Genomic DNA, 6,665 nt, shown 5'->3' with positions numbered 1-6,665 from the left:
TTTTAATTATTTTTTATTTAATTTTTAATTATTTTTTATGATTCTTTCTTATTATTTCTATTTTTGTATTAAACAATAATTTTACAAAAGAAAGAAAAACATACAAACATATATAAATATATTTTGTATATAATTACACATTTATATAGATCTATATAGATCTATATGTTCTTATATACAAAAATTTTTTTTGTCAAATTATCATAGAAACGAATCAAAGATCATCACCATATAGTTGTAGTGTAAGTAGAACATACAAACGTATCACTGACACATTACTACGTACTACTACATTAATACATCACGCACACATACGCAAAAATTTTTGTATAACAATGACGTTTTAATTAGACGTCTGAATAAAATACTAAAAAATTAAAACACTACGTTGTTCGTTCATGCAAATTAGTAGTCTGTGGACTATTTCATACAGATTACACAGCTTTTATACGAATCGAATGTTGCCACAGCCAATGATGTGACAGTTCTAGAACGCTATTAGACTAAAGAATGGTAAAGAAGATCGCAATTTTTTTTTGAAACTTTTTAATGTTCTCGGCATAAATTTCACCTCACAGACATGTATCAATGTGTATAGTTTAATTCTGAAAAAGAATTTTCGAATCTGTAAAAGAAGAAAAAAGTAATAGTTATTCAAAAATTATATAATTTAAAATATATATCAATTGTAACAAGGCTTACTACGATAAAAATCACAATGATAGAACAAGGGCTACAAGCCCTAAAACCCTAAAACCTTAGTTTATTGTGAATTTATAAGCAACGATAATAATTTAGACTATAATAATACATTAAAATTTGAACTGTATTAAATATTAAAATTTAAACATGTAATAAATAACAATAAATATACAAACAATCAAACATATGTCATTTCAATTTTATACTAGGTCATTATCAATGCTAACGCTAAATAATTATAAAATTGTGATTTTTATTGTAATGAGTCTTATTACAATTAATATATTTTAAATAACGCAAGCATGGATGTGCCTTATAATACACAATTCCCTTATTCTTTATTTTTATACGTTTACATTTTGGTTTATATACATGCAAATTCTTAAAGAAATTTAATAGAACATTAAAATTAAGCGTTACTGTAAGAATAAAAATTAATATTCTTCCTAAAGAATTGAAAGACTGATATACATCGCATATGCAATCACATCATAACAACATTATGTGTTCTAAACTTCGATAAGATATAGCAATTTTATAATTTTTTGGCGTTAAAATTGATAATGACCTAGTATGAGGTCGAAACGGCGTATGTTTGATTATTTGTATATTTATTGTTATTTATTACACAAGTTCAAATTTTAATATTTATTACAATTCAGATATTAATATATTATTATAGTCTGAACTATTATTGTTGCTTATAAATTCACAATAAACTCATAATCCTTGTTCTATCATTGTGATTTATATGATTTGATTTATGATTTAGTCGGTACACCTAATACAGACGACTATAGGATTTCTTTAAATCCATCTTGTATAATAAACGCTAGCTATACATAATAGCGCAAAGTAATACACGCAAGAACGCATTGCCAATTTGTAGTAGAGCGATAGTGAACATGAGATTTTCTTCTGTCAGTATGAACCCGATCGAGCGGTGAACCGGACTCAGCGTAAAATTTATGTCCGACACGAGACGGCTAACAAGGCGTTGGCCCCATACTATTTAATTCTTATCTGACCTCTTGATTGATTCGCGTGCCGCGCACGGATTAACGCCGTCGGACCACATTAATTCCAGTAATTAACTTGGCCCCGCTTACGCTCGACGGAAGTTCGACGTGGATTACCCTCTTTAAGATCGAAGCCGTAAACTAGCGTGCACGCGTCATCCTCGATAATGCGACTAAAGCGGCGTTTACATCGAGAATACAAATTTCTTCTCGTCCATTTCCTTTCGATGGAACAAGTTAACCGAAAGCTCCTTTCTATAAGAGCAGGCATAATAGTGTTACATAATATTCTCGCAGAACAAAATTAATAGTACCATTGCAATAATATTACAATTTTCTACTCAACAATATTAAATGTAAGATAACCAAACTCTATATGCCCTATAAATATTTAATCCTACTCACCGTTTATAGACAACTGCACAGTAAATTCAAGCAGATAGCTCTATAATAAGTCGATGCAGGTTATCCGTTTGACCGGATTACATCAATTTATTGTTCCGTTCGTTCTATTATTATCAATAAAGCAGAATGTCGGAATCGTGATGTAATATTTTATAGTAATATATCATTCTATATATCTACCAAGAAATGCAGGTTATTTTATTGCAGTTTTGTATTTATATCTTATAATACTGTATTTAGTTTATATTTTCATAATAACGTTTCGTTTGTAACTAAAAAAAGGAAGTTCTTGGTAAAGTCGTAAAGCCAATAGGCCAACCTAGACATATTAAAGTTGCGTTCGGGGAGCCGCTATTAGCACTACTTGTGTTATTCTATCCTTATTTTACGTCTAATAAATAATGAAGATAGAATAACAAAAAGTGCTGTTAGCATCTTCCTAAACGCAACCTAAGTATACACACATAGATTATAATATTTTTTTAATACTTTGGCTGTTTCAGATCATAGATTCTAATGTATCGCTAAATATCATGGAAATAAGTAGATAAATAAATAAATAAAAGGTAGCTAAGTCAATTTCTTTGAAAATAGTTCTTGTGTATTCTTACATTTCAGAACATGTCAATATATTAATAAACTCATAGTTCTATAAAAGTAACATTAAATTACTTTATTTTTCATTTTTCTAACATTTTTTTTAAGAAAAGAGAAATATATATTATGTATTTCATATTGAGTGCTCAATATGATCCTAAGTATTACATTTTCTTAAAATATCCACTACACCTATATGTAAATATTTGAAAATATTATATATTTTTTTATGTTCAGAAATGTTTCCTCTTTTGAATGTAATCATCACACGCAATAGCGATCGTATGTAATGAATGATAAATTATGAATTAAGCTTAATACAATAAATTTGAAACACAATCATAAAAATCTATTTAAAAAATATATAATTGATATGATATACAGGTCAATGATAATTTTATTGATTAGATTGACATTTAAAAAAAATTATGTTCTAAAAAATCACATTGTATCATGTACAATATTTTGGAATTTCCTTTCAATCAAAAAAATTGATTTAACACGTTTTACACGATTATTCCTCACATATGCTTCTTGTGTCAATAAACATGGTATTCGTAAACTGTTCAGCTTAACGATGCATTGTAATTTACATATGCGCACGATTTATGATACGGCAATTAGTGCTGAATTGCATAGCATCAGGAGATACATTTGGACATTGCATTGCAATTAAAACGGATCATTCAGTATGATGACTTTTAATCCTGATTAATGATGAAATATCTATGAGTTCTGATTACGCGTTATAGAATTTTTTTTAAATAAAAAATATACGTTTCAGATTTCTTCATGATACATTTATCTCCTTGCAAACTAGCTCTTAAGATCATCACAGAGAAAAATGGATTCACGAGTGCCTTGTTTATCCAGTTATCAAGGTATTTCTATTTTCGTCCGTGACCTTTTGGCATCACTGCATGAAAAGAAGAGGAATGTGCTTCCACTTACAGAAGGTGAACATGAGATTGTACTTTACGTTACGGTGTGAATAAAATTAATTTTCAACCAAAATCGCATTGGTGTGCAACTATACAAAGGTGTTTCAAAGGCACGTGGTGGCGCGGCTCGTATCGAGAAGCTGCACTAAAAGGACCGTCGTGTTTCTAGATTAGACCCTCCGCCTACCTTAATCTGAGTACAGTGCACTTATTTATGAAGGAACGTATAGCACACGCGTGTATTCACGTGTTCAAATATTCAAACAAAAAGTTGATATTTTAAATTAAAATTTATATTTAAGGGAAAAAAGATGTATCTTCCAAAAAAATTTTATATTATTCTAATTTTTACAAATTATATTGTTTAACTATTCTCATGCATGTGATAATAATTTTATCTCATTTAAAAATTCAATGTCTCTAATAAAAGTTGTAAATTTGATTTCATGCATATATGCAAACGCAAAAAACACGACGTACATTCTAAATTTTTAAAAATAATTGCAATATCGATAGTGATGCTGTTATATAAATATCATTCTTGTGATTAAAAATAAAATTTTTTGTTAAAATTCATATATACGTTTTTTATTATTTGCCAAAATGTTATATATTTTTTGCCATTCCCTGCTATTTCAAAAATAGTTGCAAAAATCATACAACGTTATTAAAATCATATTTATTATAATTAACTTTAATTATGTCAATAAAACGTTCACAGTATAAAATTATGCTCCTATCCCAATTAAATTAATCTCTTGATGCAATTTATTAAATGCCATCATCAGCAAGTTCTGTTATAAAGATCATCATACACATTTATCCATGTTCTACCCCATAGACAAATTTTCCGGATCCAATGCAATTACTTTTTAATTTATTAAAACAGGATTGATATAAGGACAATCATATTTATTGTTAACAAGAATATTTTACTCTTAAATGGAAAATTCTTAAATTTAGATCAAAACATCGTTTTGATCTTGAACATCATTTTGTACCAAATTCTGGCATCAGTCTTATGCGTTATAATATCAGGTAAATATTTATTCTAAACGTAAGAGTATATAAAATGTTAAAAAAATGGAAGTAAATCACTTGGAAAGCGATTAAGGAAAAAAAGGTTGGTATAAACGTAAGTCCGGAAATGCGTTGTTTTCACTTTAAATTGTTGGAAGTGAAATTTTACCCCCAAAAAAGTGATAGATGCGCTACTCCGGCAGAAGTTCACTTCACTTCTTCAAGAAGTGAATTTCTTAACATAATATTGGACAATTTTAATGATTAATATCTTGCTTCGCGAGGCAGAGAGGGACGCTTTCCTCTGCCATATTCATTCGTTTTATGCAAAAATACGTCGAATGAGTCTAATTTTCATCAAGATTGGATGTAAGGAGGGCTAAATTTAACATTTACCTTCAGTCTTTTCTTTGGGAAAGTGAAATTATTCATTCCACAGAGAGAGACAGAGAGAGAGAGGGAGGGAAGGGAGGGAGAGAGAGAGAGAGAGAGAGAGAGAGATTGAAAATTGACTCTTGCTTGGAATATTTTTCACTTCCTAAGAGTGAAAAAAATTCGCTCCTGCCGTATTGGCGCAACTACTCTTTTGGAATATTTGGCAGTGAAATTTTATTACAAAAAATTTAGAGTATTCTATGAGTTATATTTCTGTTCTAGATTTCTGTAACTCTTAATGACAATGTCGGTATCATTGTATTATCGTAGCGCAGCTTTTTTATCTTAGGTAATAATATCTACGCAACAATAACATAACGATGTCGATACTGTCACCAGGGTTGAGCATAACATAATATATCATATATGGTTTATGTATAATACCATTATACGTTTATGAATTATATGTTTTATATGTATTATACGCATTATATGTATTATATATACGTATTATACACACGTAGGAAATGTAAGAAATTACTCGCAACTCTAAATTGCTTAACTCTGACTGTCACTAAAAGTAATAGAATCCCAATGATCTCTGTCAAAGAGTGTTAACCAGTACCTGCATATGAAGATTGCATCCTAGGTAATATATAGTGAAGTAATACATTTTTTACTTTAATTGTTATAAAATTCCTAAAAGTCATCTCCTTTCAATTTGGACAAAAAAATTTGAAAGTCAAGCAATTTCAAATTTCAACATAAAAATGACTGTAACTCAAAAACAACGCATACTTGAATTTATGTCTACATCAACTTTTTTTCTTAGATCACCTTTCAAATGATTAACTCCCACTTTTAAACACCTTGTAAAAAGTTGATTATACGTTACTCTTGTCTCAAGACCTCGAATAAATCTTATTCAATTCGAGGAAGGAAAATTATTGATTTAATCATATAATATTATTTTATTTTTATACTACATAAATTTAAAATTAAGAGAGAGAGAGAGAGAGAGAGAGAGAGAGAGTTTAAGTATAAGAATATTTTTTTCTCGTTATCAAACAAGTTTTAAAAAAATAATTCTTTTTTTTTTAAATTTTTTAGATCTTGGGAAATGTAAAAATTAAACGCGGCAATAAAACTAGATTATTGCAAACGATGTTAGTTCACAGTTACAATATAGCATCACGTTTACCGTTGCGACTTGTACAATATTAAAATATATATCAGCGTACATAATCACGTACAGAACTTGTTTAATGTCGGAAAACAGCGCGAGCACGGATATGAGAAATGGATCAGAGCAGGCAGCACCTTAATCTCCTGTGACCGACGATAGCATACAATGCGTTTATTTACAACACATCTCTCTTAATGCATATATGTATAATACAATCGTATAAACGATGAGTTCGCTTATTATAATCAAAGCTTTTTGAAAGAAGCAGTCAGAATGTCATGAAAAACGATCTCTTCGCATCTCCCCTTGATGTATTTCCTCGAGCTTACTTGAAATAGACTATTGATTTAATGCACCGCACTGGCATACGTATTCAAAAGATGCATTATATCGGTGCTTCATCGAACACGTATTGTCACG

The sequence above is a fragment of the Trachymyrmex septentrionalis genome, unplaced genomic scaffold, assembly GCF_001594115.1.
Source record: "Trachymyrmex septentrionalis isolate Tsep2-gDNA-1 unplaced genomic scaffold, Tsep1.0 scaffold108, whole genome shotgun sequence".
Classification (NCBI taxonomy): Eukaryota; Metazoa; Arthropoda; class Insecta; order Hymenoptera; family Formicidae; genus Trachymyrmex; species Trachymyrmex septentrionalis.
This window is presented reverse-complemented; position numbering follows the sequence as displayed.